Below are 22,786 nucleotides of genomic sequence, written 5' to 3'. Positions count from 1 at the left end.
TTCCTGAATGTCTGCTTTGAGTTGCCCCGTTTTATTGAATTTAAAAATGATATTGCTTGAAGTCTTTTGCATGGCCAAAGCATTTAAGTTATTTGCCTTCAAGGTCCTTTCATTTCTTAGAAAACAAAACAAACAAACAAACAAAAAAAACCACTGAACTCCCATAAAACCAATTCTAGTCTCACATCCCTGATTTCAACATTTAGCCACAAATATTTGCCCTCTGCTGAGGAGTTTATCTGTGAGCAGAAATAATCTGAAGTGGGAGATTTGGGGCCAAGTTGAATCTTGTTTGTGCTGACCTGCTTTTTTGAGGTGAAGTTAGATTTCTATTTACAACGAAGCTTTCGTTTAGGACCAGCCACAGCAGATCCTGCGGTGAAAATAAATTATGAACATGCGTAGGTTGTCATCAGCCAGAACTTGTTTAAAATGTCAGTTAGGTTTTGCAAAAAGAACTTGTTTTTTAAACTTAAATGTAGGTACCAGCTTTGGATTGCTCTGCTGTGTCACTGAAATGTTCACACAGCTGTAAAATAAAGTCTGACCTCTGGTTTCATGAAGCCAGTACTTCACTGGGCTGTGACTGTGGGGGACTAGTTTGTGAACATTTGCGAGAGAGTCCCCAAAATGTCTCAAAACATTTGCAGGGATTTCTAATTTTTTCATGAACTGTAGAGGCTGGTGGTCATGTTGCTTGAATTTTGAACTTGTTCAAAACACTTGTGCAACAAATTTGCTCCTAAACTAATCGCAGAGTCTTTGTGGGTGTCTTGAACCCATCTAAAACATTTTGCAATTTTGTTACGAGCGTCTCAAATGCTTCTCAAGAGCTATATCTGCACAGGAGCTCTCCCCTGACAGGAAACATCCGAGGCTACAGTGCCAAACATCCAGGTCTAACCATGTTGATAAATAAATAATACTTGGCAAAAAACTGGGCCAAATATGCTTTTTTTCTGAAGTTTCTTCCAGTAGATAAAATCATAAAAGTTGGTGCAGCTGAAAAGGTGGGTCCAAAGCAGGCTAAGGTAGGTATGATATGTGCAACAAAATAATGTGCATGACCTAGAATACAGTTTTGCAAGCCGTGCACACAAAAATAGACTGTGATTTTCAATAATGGGCGTCACAAAAAACAGCTGTGTGGCTCGCTCATTGCTTGGTTCCAAACAATCAGAATTCAGTGAGACTTCAACGGATAATTTGCATATTTTCTCACACTTTTGAGTTGCACAACTTTCACAGCCCAATGAGAAACTGGCTCAAAGTCTGATGAATTCATATCAGTGACTCAGCCTTGGAATCAATAAAACTACCTCTATGTCCTCTATTTATGACTTTTTTTTTTTTTTTTTGGCTTATGAAGGATTGCCAAAAGAAAAACAAAAGCAGCGCGTCTTGTTTTTCCTTAAAAGTAGATTCCAGCAGTAACTCTAAAAGGTCAAGGCAGCCCGCATCATCGAGGACTCCACCCTCCCTGCACATGGACTGTTTAGTCCCTTGCCTTCAGGCAGGAGGCTGCGCAGCATCCGAGCAAAGACCAAGAGACTGAAAACAGTTTTTACCCGGATGCTGTCAGACTGTTGAATCCGTCAAGCTGAAACAAAGAAATAAAATAGAACAGACTAACTCTGCAACTACTACATGCATGGACACTTTACATCCCTGGTGCCTTAGTTTTTTGTTTTTTTTTTTGATTACTTTCTTTCTATGACAAATAAAGTCTAAAAATTGCATAGGTTGCAAGACTGTCTAATGTTTTCTTCTCTTTGGAGTAAACCAGTAATCAACAGCAGCACTCATAATACAAGAGATAAACTTTTTAAAATCAAAGCTAAGTAGCAGAAGAAATAAATTGTGCGTGAACTAGAAATCTGCTCAGAGTGCAGACATTGTGCTCGGTGCCATGGTGATGGTCTGGTCTTGAACGAATCTCAAATCGTATACTCAAATATTTGCCTAGTTCTTTTAAAGAGAAGCAATAACCAGAATTCTTGCTACAGGCTTTGTTTGTTCACTTCTGAGGTTTTCTTATTGTTTCTCAAGTGACTTTGTGTGCACGAGCCCTTGGAAAAAAAAAATAAATAAAAAAATGTTGCTGCTTCAGACCAAATGATTTGCAGCCCTGCTGGCCTTGATTTCATCTCTTGAGGCATTTTGCTGTCCCTGTGGGTTTAACTCCACATGCCTGCTCTCAGGTCAAGGTTTGGAGATTAGATTGAAGACAGATTTCTTGATGTTTCAGGTAACTTCTTACACTTCAACCATGCAGTTTGATAACATATTTGAAATCAGATGAAAGAATGTGCCCCCCCCCAGGTTGAGGATTTAAACTGAAATTCCTGATGGTGAAGTATTATCCAGGTGTCTTCATCAGCCTCGGTGATCCAAGCACCTCTCCTGTTTCCCCTCCTTATGTTTCCACTTACGAGGGTTTTATTTGGTATTTGTGTGTGTGTGAATGGTTTTTTGTTATATAAAAAAGAGAAAAAAAAGGAGTGTATGTCTCATTATTGAAATTTTGGGTGTTAGTCTTTTTTCTAACTTGTGTTTTAAATTGCTGCTTTTATGTAATGGGGCTGAATGTGTGTGTCTCTGTTTGTTAAATAGCATGGTTTTCCTTCAAACATTATGTCATACAGCATGATTTCCAGCTGTCTGTGTCAGATGAGCTTAAGTTTTTTTTTAAAAGAAAGTCATTCCTAACCACTGACTGTTTCTGTGAGTGTCCCTTGTGTGTACACGGTTTTATATTTGTACCATTTTATATCTGTGGTTTTTCAAGTGTCACCTGTTGGCCACCCATGGGGAGAAAATCTGTTTCTAGGAAATGAAAACTTTGAAGCATTTTCTTTTTTGATGGTTGTGATTCGAGCCTGATTGAGTGTTGGATTCCAACAGTAAGTTGAACCAAATGTACTTGGGCTGGGTCCCAGAGAGAGGGGCTTAAGTAGGAGCTGAAGAAAGGAGGGCATAGATTTCAGCTTGGATTCAGGTGCACATAAAGACTCATCGCCTCAATTAAAAACAATTTTTGCTAATTTCATCTCTGTTTCCAAGCTTCTGATGCTGTTTTTAGGTTTACATTGACTTTCTGTCCTCACTGTGTCATATGAAACCATATTATGGACATATTACTGTTACTTCATTTCATTGATATAATGGGTTGCTGCTTCATACCATGGCTGCAGTTAGTTTTGGATTTATATTTGAGCATCTTGAATGCTCTTACAACACAGTGAGCATAAAATACAAAGTAAACCTGATGGTAGTATCTCTTTTAAAAGCAACAAAAGTCATATTTCAGAGCAGTGACCACAATATAGGCACCTGAATACAAATATTTATCCAATTTCAAATGTAATAATCTATACTTGGCAAAGTCATGAGATTTATAAAACAATTTTCAAAGCTTATTTTCCATAGGATAATGTTACCAGTTGAGCAGCTTTCAGCTTTGTGGGAAGTGAGTTTTAATTGGCAGACCAGTGATGTGTTTAAGTTCTCTCAGCACGTTTTATAGACTCCCCTGACCAGGTCAAAGTTCAGGGCCTGAAACCAGATGTTTTAATGCACTCCTACGAAATAATCTAAAAGGGCTTGTTTGACTTTAGATGCTGATTCAGTTGGTAATGGTTTTGTCTGTTATTAATGAGTTTAAGTGTTTAAAATGTCACATTTGAGGTAATAATATTTTCGTTTTAGTGTGCATATTACATTTCAGTCAGAAGAACTTAGACTTTAAACTCAGCTCCATTCGGCAGTGTCTATGTCATTTGAAAGTGGTAGAAACTTCTGAGTTACATGACATCTAATGATAGGGCTTGAAAATAGTGTCACAGCTGCAGTCTGCAAACTTTCCTGCAATTTTAAAGCTAGATTGTACATATATTAAGAAGACAGATTACAAATTTGACAACTTGTGGACAAAAAATCCTCTAGCTCAACAATGAAAATGATTGATTTATTGCATATGGTTTGCAATCTACTTTCGTGTGTGGTGAAGTTCACTGGTCGCAGCAGGCTATGATCTTGTTATGGGTAGATCAGGCAATGGGACCTACAGTTTTTAGAAGATCATAAGACAGATCAGTTCACAAAACCGGAGTTTTTCTCTAATTGGGTTGCGATCAAAGCAAAACAGAGTAGAATCATCACAGGTGTGAGTAACCCTGTGTTGGACTGGTGACCTGTCCAGGTTTGTCCAGTAACTGCTGGAGATGGATGGATAGATGGATGGATGGATGGATGGAGCCAGCTTTTATACCACTTAGCGATTCTGTACCCTCAGCATCACAGTCAGTCCTGGTTGGATTCTGGCTGTCGTTAGTGGAAACAAGTAGCAGTTTGAAAAGTGTTTTATGAGCTTTTTATAGTAATGTTTAATGGCCCATTGACTTTCACTGTAATTTTGAATGCCCCAAAATGGGTGCTATTCATTTTTCTTCTTTTGTAGAGCACATTCAGTCAAAAAAAAATTGTTTTAAAAGTAACAATAAAATTAAAAAGAAAACATGCAACTCAGTACCTCAAAGCCTGACATCTGAGGTAAAAAAAAAAAAGGAAACTAACTCAAAAATCTGTTTGTGATCCATTTTCATGTTGTTCCACATGTGACATTTGTTCAGTGCATGTAATTTGTAGCAGCTGAAAGATAAGTGGAAGAACTGTAAATGAATAAGAAACTATTTACAGCCTTACAAGGCTGGGGTTTTTACACCCCTCATCTCAAAGCAAAGAAGTTGAACACATCCCAGATTCTTCTTGCATGAGTAAAGTGTGAGTCTAGAAAGAGAAAAGAGGGAAGAAACCAAATCTGTACGAGTGTGTGAGCTTCCTGAGTTTGTGGAAAACAACATATCAATTTATGGATCAAGGGTTATAACCATGTGGATGAACTGAGGGGGAGATATAGGGGCTGTTTACACAAAGCTGTTTTTCACTCAAACTGTAACATTTGTGTTGCAGTTCAGGTGTTCGTTTACACGACAACAGCAGCTGGATTATCTGACACTGAAAGTTTTTGAACCCAGGTCTTGGAGTGGAACTCCTCGGATCCCCCTCCATTTGTTTCAAAGTAAGCCGCAGTGTGTAAAATCGCACATACACACCATAGACGGCTGCAGTCAGTAGCTATTCTGCACATGCACGAGTACATCAACAACAATAATAATGGCTGATAGCGGAGTCAACCTTTTCAACATGTAGCAGCAACCCAACCCCACTGTAAGTCCATATCAAAGTACGTGTATTCACCATTTTGGATGTAACTGTTTACATTCTGGACTGGTGTCTGCGGTCATGCACGTGTTTGCACGTGTATGCACCAACTAGTGGCCTGGCATGGAAACTACAGCGAGTTCAATGAGCAGAGCAGCACCGTATAAAGGTGTAGCTTTTTTCCCAATCAGCATCTGAAAATCTTTAATGTTTACAGAAGATCGATCTCAAGTAAACAGGACCTCAGACGTGGGTGGGGGAGCAGAACGAACCATGTAAACAGAAAAAAAAGAGTTTTGCATAGACTGGGGGTGAAATGAGCAAGTGAGTTAAGAGCTTTGGTGGGAGGAGATGTTATGAATATCTGTTGTTTTCCTTTGTGTTGTCATTTCCTCTGCAGCTGGTTTTGGGTTGAGGGGAAAGAAAAATATTACTTTTGAGATGTTAAATCCAAACAGTGGTCCTGCCAGTGGGCTGGGTCCTCCCCTCCACTAACACATCTGTAATAAACCACATTGTCTGATTTTCTAATGTGCTGCTAATGATGGAGAAGAGCTGACCAAGGAAGATAATGCTACACAGATATGACAGGCTTAATGTGAGAGTAAATTTGTCTAACTTCCCATTAAAAAAAAATAAAAAATCAGATATGTTGGACAAACTGTTTATGTCATTAGGGAAACTGATAACCTAAAGATAAGATGGACTGTTCATTTATGCATGAGTTGGGTACTTTGTCTTCTTTACACAAGTCTCATTTAGTCTGACAGGAGTAATTTCACAGATTTATGTCCTCTCATTGCGCTTTGACATGGAGAAACCCCCATCAAGCCCCCGGCCCCTCTCGGGTCACGTCTCTGATGTGTGACCTGACAGTCTGGAGGTCATGACCTTATTAAAATACACTCAGCTGAGATTTTATCATCAGCTTCAGTTGGACAACACTCTCTGTAGAGTGGTGGTCTCACACACATCTTTATCTAATCAATTATTGATGCATGTATTTCCACCTGACACCCTCCAGCATTATATTAAAATATTTTAATCTAAATCCCTTCATAGCTGCTTTTTTTGGTTGAATGAGTCATGCTACATCCAAACAAATGCCAGTTTGGGCGACTAATTTCAGATTATCTCATTTTAGGTGTTTGAAATGAGGCTGATGGAGCTTGGGGTGTTTTGGGGACTGACGTCTTTTCGTTTTAAGATGCTATAACTTTGTTTTTCACAAACAGAGGTTCTATTTTCAGGCCCACAGATTCAACTATCGCTCTAACACTGATAAATCGCAAAGGACTGCACAGTGCCACGCTTTCTCTTCCCCCTGGAGTTATCGCTCAAGCTTTTACCCTACGGTTCGCTTCTTACAATCTACACTTGGTGTGCGCAGTCACACTCGCTCCACCTGGACGTTGCTCTCGTGTTTGTGTGTCTTAGCACAGCACAAGTGATAGAACAGGGAAGTTTTTGGTATGATTCAAACATACCTTGTAAACCTTGATTGTTTTCAATGTTTGGTTGAACTTTCAGCTCTTTGTTTACATTTGAAATATTTTTTTTCTCCTTACAAAAAAGCAAGTACTGTACCTATTATTGTGAGGCAAAATATCAAACTTCAAGTACCAGAGTCAGTTCAAATATGAATAAAACTCAACTCTTTGTAAGGGTGATAAAGGTTCTGTAAAACTTAAACTGACGTTTTATTTTACACACCCAGTTGTGTTTGTCACACTTTGCGGTATGAACTATAAATAACTAGCAATGTGTTTATCTAGCTCTGTTTATATAAATCATCACACTGAGGTTGATCTTTTACTCTGCAGGTAACCAGTTTACTCAAAAGCATCAAAACTATTTAGGAGCTAATCATTTCAGAGTAGTTCTGATATGGCATTGCTCCTAATCTCAGGCTGAAGCTTTTTTCTTTTTAAACAGGAACACCAGAAACATCTATAAGGATTTATAAGATATTTGTCTAAAACTTTTGCCCCAACTATGCACCTGACTGTGGGAACTTTTCTGCTGGAGATGTGCTCTTGCTGTGTGAAATACAGGATAAAATGTGAGTTGATTCTATTCTAGAGTGCAAAGGATGCAGGAAATAATGCAAAAGATATGCTGCAGAATTTGTATTTTTAAAACAAGAGTCCTTTGTGGCTGTTAGGTGTTGGTATCACAACCATTTCTTTGATATTTGAATCTACCTAGAATATTGACGAACACTGGCAAGGAACCTTTTATCAGCACCCTAACACACTAAACGTCCTGGAAAGTTTGTTGCAATGATCATTTTAGGTCTTCACTCTAACATTGCTCGTTATCACTGCAAGTTCTATTTGCACATGTGAAAGAAATCTTTCATTGTTCTGCTCCAGCTGATGTAGCTCAATGCTGTCATCCCATCAGTATTGTTTCCGTAGTTTAATTTTCCTCTATTTCACATTTGTGAGAAAGTGGGAGACACTGGACAGATGTTTTTTTTTTTTTTCCTACGTTAAGCTTTTGTCTTGCGTATCAGTTGATAGATTTGTCCTGCTGGCGTCTCACTGGTCTGACCTTTTTGTAAAGCTGCTCGGCCCTTCAAAGGTTACGTCTTGGCTCAGGTTCACAAAGCTCGTCATCAGTGCCGCTAAACTGTCTCATTCAGAGTCCACTGATTCCCCCAGGATTCCTGGAGTTTGGCAGGTAATGTAGCCAGAGATATGGAAGTAATTAAAATTCCTCAGGAACATGTGGACTCTTGTTTATTTTTCCGCCCACGCGGGAGGGTGGAGAGCTGCCAGAAGGCTGCACTGTCCTGCTCTCGACAAGAAAAAGTGAGTAAGAACGAGGAGCTGGTGGTGGACGAAAGACAGATTCGGGGAAAAGAATGAGTGAAGGAGTGGCCAGATCAGTGGAAGGTCTTGTGGATGGATGGATGAATAGTGGAAGGGGTTTACAGAAGGAAAACTTGGGGTGGAGGGATGCATTGCGAGCGAGGCAGAGAGGAGGACAGTGGGAGACACCCTCTGTTGGACGCCAAACAAAGAATTGGACAAATGAACGCTGAGGTTTCAGTGAGCCGTACAAGATGAGGATTAGAGACGGCTGGATTCACACAGAGGCTGGAGGTATAAAACAAATTGAAAGAGGCGAGACAAAGAAGGTTGCAGGACCCCAAGCGACCACAAAACGAGACAGAAAAGGACAATCAAAGTCAGCATTTAGAAAAAGACATATGCAGTTTCAATTTTTATTTTAGAGGAACTTAATAAAATTGTATACAGATATATTTAGGAGCATCTGATTAAACAATCAGATCTTTCCCACATACAAATCCTGGTCTGGTCACACACTGATCTGGTAAAGCAGTATAAAACTGTAGGCTGTTAAGATGAGAATTCAGATAGTGTCTCATTTTCTGTGACAAATTAATTCCTCCATGTACTTTACGTGGTCCGACTTCGCCCACCAAATGGCTATAAATCTCCTATGCTTTTCTCATAAATGTGGAACGATCCCTTCTTGCTCGTTTCAAGCACCAGATCTGAGAGGGGCTTGCTGTGTTGGTGAGCGGGGGTTTGTGATTGGTTAAACAGAGGGGAGGACTTGAAAGTCTTACTGGTGCAGAGTGTCACCCCCAAAGACCCACAGCTGTAATATGCTGTGGTATAAAAACAAAAATGGCAGGCCTGCGTGTTCCATCAGGCACCTTGTAAAACGATTCAAGTCACCAACTTGACTATGTAAGTCGGCTTTTTCTTGCCCAGAGGTGATACTCTAACTGGCCAACTGCGGCGATGGGCCTCCCATCCATCTATCTGTGTTTTTGTGTCAAAACGAAAGATAATCTTTCAGGAGTTTGTAAGAACGGGGGGGGGGACGAGAAACCAGTGTGCAGCTGTCAGTTGAGGAGGATGAATATAAACAGTGGGAAGAATGAAGAAGTTGTGGAATTTCACGGTGCATAGCTGTGGTATCGCTCTGCGCAGTCGAAATATGTCAACGTATATATCAGCTCGGTGTCAGTCCTCCCTCGGTGTCTGTACTCCCCTCATCAGGGGCCAGGAGACGCTCACACAGGAAGGAATCTGTCTGGTTTCCTCTGTTTGATTATTTTCAAGACAAACTTCATCCGTATTATGGGTTCTTGCTTTCACCTGCCTCTGTGACAAATTGCTAAATAATAAGATGAAATCTGAGTTTCCTTCTCACCTAAAAGTTCGCTCTCAGAGCGCAGTGGCCTTTAGCATACATCCAACCACACAATTACATGCCACTGATGCAATTTTAGACTATTATGTGGTTTGTCTGCAGTTCTGAGATGATATTAAGGACTTGGACCAGCTGCTTTTTTTTTTTTTTTTACCAAAATTGTTAAGAATAAAGGCTGAAGAAGAAGTTTGCTGTCTTTGTGTGCAAACATCACAGAAATAAAGAAGGTTTTGAGTTGTTTTTGTCATCAGTCAGTCATTGACATCTGTTCTGGATGATCTGATCACAAGTGGATGGTGCTAAATACAAGTGCTGAATGCATTCAGGACAAATTTAAAACCAATTACTCAGGCCGCATTCACATGTGATCCTAGATGCGTTTATTCTGTGCTGAGTCATCCTGAAGGATGTTAAATTACTCTCACAGTTTCTGGGAAACAAACAAACAAAAACAAAAAACATAATTTAAAAATGTGTTCATATTTTACAAAACTCCCACTGAAACAACACAAACACAGCAAACTGTTTTCTGCTTATATTCTTCACATATATATTTTTTAATGCATGTGTCAAATATCTCTTAGAACTACTGGAGTGTTAAAATGTCAGGAGAAGTGAGATGAGTCTGTTCAATGTTGACATGCTGTCGTTCCAGGTACTCATTATCATTTTCTTTCCTAAATTACTGTGAGAGTAATCCTTAACTTAGTGGGAAAACATTCAGATGTCCAAATCTGAAGCTTTGAAAGATAATCCTTAGTTCTTTATGAGCTCCCATCAGTTGTATAATCCGATTTGATTTAGTTGCTCTTGTTCTGCTTTCTGAAATTCCTCCTGGTTTATTGTGGTCCTGTGATAACTGTCTTTAGGTTGTTGACTCTCTTAATTCAACAGTGACAAATGTGACAGCAGGAGGGTTGACTCTGAATATCCTCAAGTCAAGAAAAGTGAGGCTGCATTTAAGCCAGGAAAAACTCTGGGTACGTTTAGTAAAAACAGTCCTTGTGCCAAACCTCAAGCTGCTACACCAACTGAGCTCAGCGTTCATTACCATCCTGACAGCCTCTGGTGCTGAAAGGTAAAATTTAGAAAGGGGACACTTTGGTAGAAATGGCATGAATATATCAATTAAGCCTTTTTTTATTGTCCTTCAGAACAGAAACTGTATATTCAAACCATCACTCATACAAAGAGCTTGTGGGTTTTCTAACTTTTCCTAAATACAGCTGGGTTCTTTGGAAGCAGCGTATTTTTCTATTTCTTCAGAAAATGGCAGAAACCCTTCTTCAGAACTCAGCTGTGCAGGATGTCACATCGTCCATCCTTGCTTCAAAGTTTTCCTTCCTGGTTGCATCATCAGGTTTTGGCCTCCGCGGTGACTGTGCGTCATGAAGCCCACAGTTTGTCAGGAACAATAAGATACCTCCTCCCCCATATTGATTTTCCTTTAAGCTTTTCCTGATGAGGACAGATTGTGGTTTGGGCTTGGACCAGCGTATATGTGAAGCTGGATCTGTGAAGGAAGTTAAAGGAAACAGCTGAACTCACTCGTTCATGTTTATCCTTACACATAATGTAACAACAACCAAAGTACTTTTGACATTTGTGTTTGGTTCCTCATATTTGTTCTTTTCATTCCACTGTTAGTACATTTTTTATAGCAATATCTAAAGATGCATGCTTTAAATCTGCACTCACAGTGTTCCAGATCGTCTGTTATCGTGACCTAAAAGCAGAGTTTTAAAAAATTAAAACATCATATGAAAGTGCCTGAGGCCTCATGTGATAGTAGAAAGATTGCAAATTTCTTGCTTTTTTTTTTGTTTTTTTTGAGAAAACCTATTTTTTTTAGTATTCACTCATAAAATAAATTTAAGTTTCTGATTTGTTCTTTTCATCCTCCCTTGACATTAAACCGTTCTTGGTCAATAAATGTTATTCTTGATTGCGGTATTAGAAATAGTGCTTGGAATTGGAATGGAAAATAATAAAGAGCAGTAGAGAGGTTAAAGACTGGCAGGATGAGTTGATGAAGGGTTAGGCTATTTGTGAGCCCCAGTGTTTTTCTCCTGCTTTGGTGGTCTAATTATTATGAATCTTTACAGACCAGCGAAGCCTCTGCTTTGATTTCAGTGAAGCGAAGAAAACAGATAATTGTTCTTACTCAGGTCCATGTTCAGCCATGCTGCTGAAGCATTCATGAATAATCTCTGAGCATCAGTTTGAGCCTTAAACCTCTTTGATGCTGGAGAATCTCTGGTGATTAAATGATTTTTGTGTGAAATAAAGAATGGTTGCTCAGAGCAACCAGGACGTGGAAAGTTACATTTTTATTCAAGTGGACACACCAGCAGCTCATACACAAACCCCGACACTCTGGGTTTCAACAGAGCATTGTGACTTCTGGCGATGAGCCACTGCCCCCCTGCTGGATCCTGCTTCCCGACAGGAAGTTCGACTTTTATAGACTCACAAACAAACGTATCTGTGACTGTAAGAAAGAGGAAGAGAAAGACGTTGAAGCGCTGCAGGCTGCACATGTGGGGAGCCAGAAAATGACAGTGATAAGAAGACAGGGATAAAACGATGAATAGAAAGAATTACACAAACTACAAATGGGAACAAAATTACACCAGGAAATGTGGGAGTCCCAGATACACATCATGTGGGCTAATCTTTCCCAGAGCAAACTAATGGAGTAGCTGCGTCAATGAAAGTAAAACAACTGCTTTTAAATGTTACTGTGGCTTTAATCAGATGTGTTATGCAATCATAAATATTGTTTATGTTTGCTCCCAAATGATTCAAGATTTTTTTTTTGCAGAAACCGTCACAGTTGAGTTTTTACGACCAATGTGAAATCTATTTTTTAAATAAATTATACATACTGGTAAACTGCAGTGATTTCTCATCATGTTTTTCCGGATAAACATTTTTCAAACATCTGCCTTGTGTTTTAATCCACTGGTCCACAGGGGATCGGTTGTTGACGGGACAAAGAGGCCTGCGCACCAACCCGCCTGACCTTCTGGATGTCATCGGCATCACTCGCTGACACTTTCTTGCTCTGTGATGAGCACTTTGTATGAATTTGTGTCGGAAACCCTGAGGCTTTAGTATGACATATTCAGAAACTTAGACACAACTCTCTGAAACACACACACACACACACACTGTGGAGGCTCTTTTCCTTCAGACAGTTTATTATTGAGCAGTCAGATGTGATGGATGGGGCCACAGAGCAGTGACAGTGACTCTGACAGGAACTCTGCATGTTCACTTTCCTGCAGATTTATACAAACCAACTAACTGAATTCCAGTCTTTAGACACCAACCACTTATTTTATGATCCACAGGCATCCATGTTGTAATTCAGAAAGACTGACACAAATGGGTTTTGGGGGTAAAATTTTGAAATAATTCCCAATCTTGTTGGTGAAACACTGAATAGTCTCAGCTTTGAGAAATATTTTGTAAATGACAACTAATTTGTTTGTCACCTGCCACCATGAAAAGCAGGGAATTATGTAGTTGTAGCAAAATATTTATTGAACCACTGGATAGATCCCAATGATTATTTTCAGAAAGTAGTCATCCTGATTTAAGATGGCCGCCACAGCTAGAGTACCCTGGCAAACACAAACTCAGTTAGTTTTATAGATACTGAGCTAAAACTGCCTGTGGTAGTTGCTGAGAGTCAACATATTCTCCGAGCACAGATCAGATCACATAAGACTGCTTTGACATGCAAGTCAGGGAACGATGTGCATTTCTTCCAGAACTGCTAATTTCAGTAGTTTATAATTGAGCTTTATGACCTTCCTCCTCATTAGTTCTTAGATTCATTGCTACTAATTCTTCCCATTGAATGCTGTAGGAATTTGGTGGAGCAGGACCTGCTGGATTTCTACTTCCTAGCATTTTCCTTCGGGAACACTGAATGCAAGTTTCACCTCTGTTCAGTACTCTTCAGTCGAGATGTGTATACATGCTATAAAACAACATAGAAAAAAACAGATTTAATGTTTCTAATAGGCGTGAATTTCTTTGTTGAAGCTGCAGACACTTTCTGAGCCTTTTTTGTGCGATAGAAATCACAAATTCTGTTTCCTTGTGAGCATTAAGGACCCACTATTTGAAATATAATCACACGAAACGTAACAGTTTGCTGAGACGCAAGCATTTTTTAAAGAAACTTTTCAAGCAGCTGTATATATTGTAATTGCACTGTCTAATGCAGTACATTTCTGCTGCTTTAATCCAACCCTAAAGCAGGGAGATTTTCTTGCTGACTGTTTTTAGTGAAATGTGACTCATAACCTTTCACCAGAAACCACAAAGACACACATTTTATTTAGACAAAATGAGAAAATGGCAAAAGTCCAAGTGAGCAAAGGTTCTTTTCCATCAAACAAAACATCTAAATGCCAGCGCTCTTTTAATCTGCGGATGTGGGCGGCTTCAGCCTTGACTGACCTGGGAAGTTACTAACCTTCAATAACCGGCCTTGACTTTGATACAAAGCCTTATGCCTATTGTTGAAGCGCTCCCATGTCTGTTTCTGGAGGACCAAGTTGAATGAAACTGTCTATTGGGAGGCTGGTTTATGTGCGGTCTCGGAGTGCTCAGTCTTCACCCTGTGAGGTGGAATAACATGAAAAGGCTTGTGGGAGGCTGGTGGGACGAGGAAGTTTCACAATTTCTCAGCCTTTGTTGTGAAATGAAGATTGTTTCTTTTTTTTTTCCTTTTTGCTAAGTAAGTAAATAAAACCATGTGGTTTCAACTGTGAGGCTTTGAAGTTTGGTACAAAATATGAAAATGGATGCAGAAATAAAAGCTGGTATTTATTTTATGTCCTTACAGAAAACTCTTCGAGCTGCACAAAGTGAAGCAGGCGACACAAGTTGTTTCCTTCATCTTCACTCTCGCTTTCTATCCAGATTTTATGTCTTTTTCACCCCCTTTTTTTTGTCTTGGTTTCTTTCTCTTCTCTGTTAGGGTGGGTCAGCACTTTCATGGACTGTTTGTTTGGCGTTGCTATAGAAACTCGTGTGCGTGTGCAGTAGTTTGTGTCGTGAGTTGTGTATGTATGTGTGCATGTGTGCAGGGATGGGGCTGCAGCTCTGCTTCCTGCATAATGATCTCATTCAGGCTCTGACATATCGTATCCGTCTGCTGCTTCAGATTGTGTAATAGATGGATTGTGTTTTGCCTTGTTGCTTGACCACGGATGAGTTACTGGTTTCTCAGAAGAAAAAAAAAACAGTTCAACACCAATCGAGAACAGAAAAGAGGCACAGTTGTTTAATAATTTGATTTCACAGGCTAAACTGATCTGTGAAGGCTGTTAAACAGAACTCTGGGTCATAATTTTTCTTCTTTTTTTGAGTAAAGGGGGGAAAAAAGTTCATGAACTTTCAGGGAACCCTTGAACTTCACTGTTTTCAATATATTGAGCAGTATATCAGTGTTGTCACCAAGCCTTTCCGACTCTCACCGTACCTCCTCGGGTCAAACGCCTGAGATCCTGCAGCTGTTAATCCCAGATGTAGTGAAAACATGAAGCACATGGAGCAAAATGTTGTTTTGCTTTAATTCTTTTAACTGAAAGTTAACTACAAGGTAGTTTTTTTTGTTGTATGGTTCTCTAAGGGAGCTGGCTAAAAATCCATCTTGAGTTTAGACAGATTTATCCAAGATGTTTTTGTCTCTTAAGTAGAAACACACTTATTAAAGACCTACTTACCGAGCTGCCATGTGACTGATTCATAAAAAACACTTTTCCTTGTATAAAGAAATTGTTTCTTTCTGTTAAATTATCGACTTGATTATTTTTGTCTGTAAATTTTAGAGTTTTTGCATAAAGGTGCTTTGTGAAGAGTCAGATGTTGCTGGTGAAATGGGAATATTATACCAATGTGATGCCTTTTTACTGGGAGTGGAACGAGACGCTCATCTCATGAGACGGGGCGAGACAAAATACTGCGCCCACCTGACAAGATGAGATTTGAACAATATTTTTAAGAAGAAAACTTTTGCTGCAAACTCAACTGATTGGTATCTCTCCTGTCTGGTTCTCATGAGTCCGACCTCAGAATAGTGCTTCAGCTACACACGATCTTCTAACAAATGATCTTTGAACTCAGGAGGGGGTCAAGCTCATTTTCACAAGGGGTCAAAATTAAAAACCTTATTAAAGGGTCAGACTTTTTTCAACATTTTCTTCTAAAAAAATAAACAAAATAGACATTTCCAGATTTTGAATGTCAAATTATTCATACAGAAAAATGTTTGTTTTGCTTTTTGTCCCCTCAGCATATCTTTATAAGTCAGAACAAACAGTGCACTGAGACTTTTATTCAATTCTCTTGTCCTTTCATTCACTTATTAATTAACTTTTTTATCACTTCTAATGAAAACATTTTACCAGAGCTCATCAAAACAGCTTAAAAACCTCTGAAAATTGAAGCGGCTGCCAACATTTCACCTTAAAATTACAGACTTAAAATTACAGACTCCAGTGCAGTGGATACATAAATTATCTATCGTCTGTCACACAAGGTCTCTGCAGGTAAAGTCTGTGCTCTGTTAGTGCACACACAAGTTTAGATTGATGTGGAGAGATGGGAACAGAAACAATTTGCTTTGGAAATTCTAAAAGTTGTGTTGATCAAGACTGCCTTGCTTTGTTAAAGTTGTGCACAACAGTTTTTAAGTGTATTTTATTTATCCAATCTGTGGTATTGTGATTGTGGTTGCTTGATTAAGGTTGGGAGGCTTTCCCAGCTGAGTACATCAGGTCATCAGTACAGCGAATTCTCGAACCGTTGCATCATGTTAGTGTTAACTTTTAGGGTTTTGCATGATCAAGCACTTCAATAAGCATCTGATGGATTCAAAACCTTTTAATTTATCTTTATTGTTCTTGTTCTTTATAAGCTGGGGTTATCCCTCACAATCAGTGAGTGTGGAATGAGCTTTGCTGGTTTTTTATGTTATTAAATGTGTTGAATCCATTTAATTGCAGCAGAAAACATGTTTATTCACAAGCTTTTTGCCCTTAATTCTAAGGAGCGCTAAACTCATTAATAATTTATATTTTTATTTCTAAATGACACTTCTGCAGCTGCAGCCATGCAGCTGAAAGCCTCCCCCTTGAAGCTCTGGTTGCCCCTGAGGCCTCCAGTTCAAAAATTAGCTCAATAATCTGTTGGTAATTTAGGACAGCTATTTCAGAAAAAAATATCTCTTCTCTAAAAATAAAAAAGGACTAATGGATCAGCGTGACAGGCAATAGAAACCTATGGTTTTCATTATAGCTTCGTTATTTGTGACTAAAATTTAAAGTTAACAAACAGCAGGATGGGAGCTGTCGGTGTTACTCTCACATACTTGTTTGCAATAGTTTGTGAAATGGTAAAACAAACCTCTCCACTGTCGTGACTGAGGGCTCAGAGTCTGACCGCCTGTTTATCATCGTTAATCTTTGCAGACACACCAGTTCAGAAGTTCAATTCTTTGATTTGAAATGAATAGCCACAATGAAAGCTGTTTACTTTTTTTAAAATTTTCAGAAATATTACACATTTGCACTGTAGGATTCTGTGAAATTGAAAAGCAAGTCCATCCTGGATCAGAACCTTTAGCCCTATGTTGTTTCAAACCCGGTTATCAAGCTCTCAGAAGTGAAGAAGTGGAGCTCAGGACATTTACTGAGCACAAGCTTGTGATTTGAATCTAAACAGCTACTGTGAAAATCTTTCCAAAGTCAAGTCAAAGCTGAAAGGAATCTTTTATTGATGTCAGCAAGAGCTTCGAGAAAATGGCCAGTAATTCACACCGAAGCAAATTCAGCTCGCCGCTTTGGAGAAATCAATTGTGTTGCTTAGTAATGGAGTTGTCGGGGTCACGGAGCTGCTTTGCCTCTGCATGACTTTAGAGCCAGGACATGCCGTAGCAGTTAGCGGCTGGGATACTTGTGTAGGAAATGTTTTTGTTTGTGTGGTTGAAGCAACAAGGACCTTTTTCAACTGTGTCCACAGCTCTGTTATTACCAGCTATAATTACAGTGTTATTAGCCTACAATCCAGCAGTTTGTTTGTGCCTGTGTGTCCACGTTCTTCAGAAGTTATCCTTGTTTCGTTTGGGTTTTCTTGCACGTAATCCTTTTTAATTTAGTGTCTGAGACATCAATGTCACAATCAGTACATCAAGTAACCCAATTATTTTTAAATGTAAAAGTAAATCAATGTCAATACCACAGAAGGTTACACAAGCACACAAAACACTTAAAGTAGGGCTTCAATGAGAGAGAAACCAGTCAAGTATGTCGTTATACTTCTTTTCAGTGTTTTCAAAAAGCTCAACTGTTTGTGTACTGAAACACCAAACAGTGAACTTTCCTCCTGTGTTCATATCACTTTGTCTCATTGCATCTACCTGAGGAGCATCATATAGTTTCTACAGATACAGAATGTAGTTCGTAACCAAATGATCCGCTGTGAAATATGCAAAAACTGAACACACCGTAAAAAATATCTGCATAAAAATGTCTGCATAAGTAGCTGTATAAGTAAATCAGATTTTCTTGTGGTTACTTTTCATAGTATTTTATTGTTTTTACCACCAAAAACATTTTGATAGGGACACAAATCTACAACTATAGAGGTGGATCCCATTTCAGCCCGTGCCCCTACCCCTTTGTGTCTTCATGTCAGTGGATAAATGTGTCTACAGTCTGACCTGTGCCTGCAGAGAAGCTTACAAATGTAGTTCTTCTTTTAAATATAGTTGTTGTCAACAACTACTGTAATGCCTCGTTTGTTGGGTTTTTATATAATGTTGTGTTTTTGGTATAAAAAGGAATAGCTGAAGTTTGTTGCAGGCTTCATAAGTAGCTACATGGTACATTGGAACTCAGACAAAAACACGTCCCATCCATCCATCCATCCATCCATCCATCCATCCATCCATCCATCCATCCATCCATCCATCCATCCATCCATCCATCCATCCATCCATCCATCCATCCATCCATCCATCCATCCATCCATCCATCCAGTACACCTGCTTTATCTGGCTCAAGGTTGTGGGGATTTGGTCTCTAGAGAACACTGGGCGTGAGTGATTATTAGCATCTGAACATAAACAGGTGAAAACTTGTGTTCGGGACAAAAATAAAGTCTCTAATTGTTGACTAAATGTTTCCATGGTTTTTAATAAGGAGCGGAAAAGGTGCGTATGAGTGTGAGGTAATAATATGCAGGAGTCGTAGACTCTGTTCAGATCAGGTTCAGGGCTTCTATGTGTGATTAAAGCTGCAGATAAGGACACAAGAATGCACCTGGAGGAACACCAGCTGGAAAAACAACTCATGTGCTTCATACCAGAGATTATCAACAAGCAAAAACATTTCTGTTCACCCAAACCTTACTCATACAAGTAATATTTTAGGAGTTTAGTCTCAGTATCTTATTGGCTTTTTTCCAAGTTAACAGAATTTTAAACAAATTTAGACAAAGCCTTGTTTGAAAAAATTCAGACTGACACGCTTTCTTAGTTACTTTAGGAAATATACTACAAAAGTGTAGTAATATTAGAATGTAAAATAAAATGCACACAGATCAACAAAAGAGATTCTTATTTTACACTTTTTATCTACCTTTGAAAGTGTTCTAACACAGATTTATTCAATGTTCTAACATAGACACTTTATTTATTCTTGTAACTAAGTTTGAAATAATCGCGTTCTTCCAAATAAAATATAAAGTTACCGAGTGATAAAAGGAAATTCAATTTAATAAAAAAGTAAAGTAATAGAATAAAAATATTTTATTTCAGAATGGAACAAACACAAAAAGCACAATTGATCAGAAACTATATTGTTAATATTTTTGCTTTTAATAATTTAATTAAAGTTCTAATAACATGAGAAGATGCCATTTGACTTTGAATTCACTGCAAACAGGGGAAGCTCCTTTAAATATCTGACAAACCCAAACATTTTTCCAAGTATTTTACAAACCACCTACAGCTGGCACTTTGTGCTTTATTTTTGCAAGCGTTGACCTGAAATAGCACATTTGACCGAGGTGAGGACTGGGTGGTAACTTCCTATTGTCACGTCTTCGTCGAAGGAGGAAGCAAACCTTTTAAAATACACACACACACGCACAGATGCGCTGCTTCCGTCCTCACACACTGCCTCTGTCCTTCTCAGAGTTTATTATTTGGACCTGAGCCTCGGGGCACACCGCAGTACATCCATGTATTGGTGTTTCTTCTTCGAGCTCCATCCACTCAAACAGGGCCAGTATTGTTCCCTACAATCCTCTAGTTCGGGAATGTCGACCCATCTCATCGTGTTAAACATTAGCTGCTCTCTAAATACCTCTTTAGCACTCAAATGTGGATTAGTGGCTACTTAGGATCACTCCCAAACCAGCGTAAAACTAGACAGGCCGCTCCGAGCTGGAAAAACAGTGGACTAAGTTAACTCTACAGGTTTTAATGAATGTGTGCACCAGGTGATAAAATACTTTTTTTGGTCTGCAAAGTTTTAAAAATGATCAAGGTCAAAGTTTGCAGCTCTCTTACACCTTCTACCATAAGCATCAAGAAAAAGACACTCAGATCTTGTTTTTTCCTGCATATTTGTCATAAAGATGAAAAAGTTCTTAATAGCTTTTGTTGCTGAATTCATATAAACTGCCTTAGATAAGTAGGTTTGTCAATGATGCACTGCAAATTATTTTTTTTAATTAATGTGGCCATATATATGGTGTTTTTAGAACAACAGTGAGAAAACAATGTGCACAGACAGTAATAGCTACTTTCATCTGCAGTTTCTGTTAGCCTCTATTAATAAAATGTTTGTCTAAGTTTTCCCAAAAGTTGGTACAAGAGGAAAATATGCTGATGTCTATGAAATAACTGTTACTGGGACACGATTTGGAGGCCGTCGTGTAGCTCTAAATTGTCCTCAGGGGAACAACCTGACCTTGCTGTAATGTGGAAAAATGGCCTTTGAAGTAAAAAGTAGTCAAAACAAGATTTGTGAAAACATATTGCCTCCCACGTTGGTTGTTTTGCCACACAACTCTCAGTTAAGCAAGTTTTATTTTCCTATGGACTGTCACGCTCCCACTGTGGGGTCTTCACATCAGTTTCTTTTTCTTTCTTTTTTTTTTTGGAGACAAAGCTGAGAGGTCCCAAAACGAGCTGAAGCTTTTGCACATTCCAGAATAGCTGGTGTCACTGAACGTGCCCCTTTGCCTCTCCGGTTACGGCCAGGCGTTTAGTGGAAAACACTCACTGATTGCACTGCTTTGGCAGCAAATACTAGGTCACAGCATGAAGTTTGCCTTGCAGGAATCCACCCCTCCTTCCCCCCTGTGTTTTGTGTTTTTGTCCCCATCTTTATCACATGGGTTGAGGCGTGAATGACTTCAACAGTAATATGGAATAAATACAGAGTGCTGTGGTGTGCAGAGGACTCATTAATCTTTCCACTTGATAACAGTCCTGCAGAAATGGTGAAGTAACGTGCAAACAGTTGACAAGTGACTGCAATTAGTCACCCCACGTCTGTAATGTGTCACAGGAGTCAAACTGAAGCAAAATCAGTTATTTCGGTTGTCACGGGGCTGTAATTACGTATTGTTCAGAGTCAAGCCTACAGTTATCAGCGACTCACATATACTGTAGATGAAAAAACCACTCTCATGAGAGTACTCATGTTTGATGGGTTCCTGTGACTTTATTCCATTTGTCACTTTTATACTGATTAATTAATGTGTATTTAATTTTACATGGTTACAAACTGTATATTCTGTGATTAGAGTCTTTACAGATGGTTTTCTGAGGTCTACTTGTTCTATATGTTTAGAGCAGTTCATCCATCCATCCATTATCTTTACCTGCTTCTCCTTTTTGGGTCATGGGGAGCTGGTGTGTATCTCCAGCCATCACTGTGCGAGAGGCGGTGGACACCCTGGACAGGTCGCAAGTCCGTCACAGGGACACATACACTCTAAAGCAGTTCAAACAGAGTAAAATAATACATGACATGACTGCTTTTGAGCCTTTAGCCTTTTGTGAATTAGCACAACAAAGTAGCAGGCTACTTAACATGTCAGTGTTTTACAATTTTTGCTTACTGCAGAATCAAACCCAAACATCTGTATTTGGGTGAGTTTGGAAGCGGCAGCATCAACACCTCATGATTCTTGAGTCAGATGTGGTTGGTCTTTATGACTGTCAATGTGTATATATTTGTGTGTTTAAGGTGGAATTTCCAGTAAACTGTGTGAAACATCAACAATGAGGAGGATGTGTAGAGGTTTAGTTTCCTTTCTATTCCAGTCTGTGCTGTACTTTGCTTTGTGTACTGGCATATTACCTGCTCTGCAGCTTTCTGACTGATGGAAATATTTCTGGGATCTAATGAGTTTTGGAGGGTTTGTTTCTCTAAGCACAATTCTAGTTTTTTATACCCCTAACATGCCCTGGTAAGGGGTTCTAATTTCAAGATTACCTGATAAATTTAGACTTGTGATTCTAAACATTTCTGATTGTTCAAAAATGACAGCTATCCTATTTGTGCTTTTTTGTCTTAGCCATCTCATACCAATAATTCTGCACATTTTCCATATCACCTTACCTTCACTTTACCTGCAGTCTGTTCTCAAACTGCACGATGTGTTCTGTCAGCACATGCTTGAATCAAAATCAATTATTTTCTTGTAAGAGAAAACGCCACAGATCTTTTTCTTTTCCTTTTTTTGGGAGAAGGATTATTGGTGAAAAATAAATGAACAGCTTCAGTTGTTTGAACTCATGTCAAGCTGCTGTGTACAAATCAACATGTTTCCATGAACATTTTGATTGCATGCTGCCGAAAGGCATTCCAAAGTGGGCATTCTGTGTGTGCACGTTGTCTGTCTGATAGGAAAATATCTCATGAACTGATGAACAGAATTTAATTAAACTTTCAGGAAGTAACTATCAAATGAACATCTACAACTGAATAAATATCCGAATCAACCTACTTCAAGGTAACTGCCCCAGCTAATCAGTCTTGGTCAGCGAATAAATTGCAATAACTCAGTCGATTTTACAGATATTGAGCTAAAATTTGATGTGGTAGTAGTTGAAAGCCATTTCCAACACATACCTCGAGTGCTAACACATGCAAAATCTCACAAAATCTTATTTTCAAGCTTTAACCAAACACCTGTAAATCCATAATTTCTCAGCATAAGATGATCTCAATTTAAAACTGGCATGAAAGGCAGTAGGTGATGTGCTTTCCTTTAAGGAATTCTAGGCCTTTAATTGATCATTTTTTTGTAATTACAAGCACAACCA

The 22,786-nt window shown here is 38.9% G+C and overlaps 1 protein-coding gene across 2 annotated transcripts in view; it reads left to right on the top strand.

Annotated features, from left to right (window-relative positions):
* The window catches only part of add3a (adducin 3 (gamma) a), a 93,827-nt gene that overhangs the window by 26,198 nt on the left and 44,843 nt on the right, over nucleotides 1–22,786 (top strand). The window lies entirely within an intron of this gene.

Source organism: Kryptolebias marmoratus, linkage group LG3 (assembly GCF_001649575.2).
Source record: "Kryptolebias marmoratus isolate JLee-2015 linkage group LG3, ASM164957v2, whole genome shotgun sequence".
NCBI classification, from domain to species: Eukaryota; Metazoa; Chordata; class Actinopteri; order Cyprinodontiformes; family Rivulidae; genus Kryptolebias; species Kryptolebias marmoratus.
The sequence above is the reverse complement of the archived record's forward strand: the minus strand, read 5'-3'. Positions and strand labels throughout refer to the sequence as shown.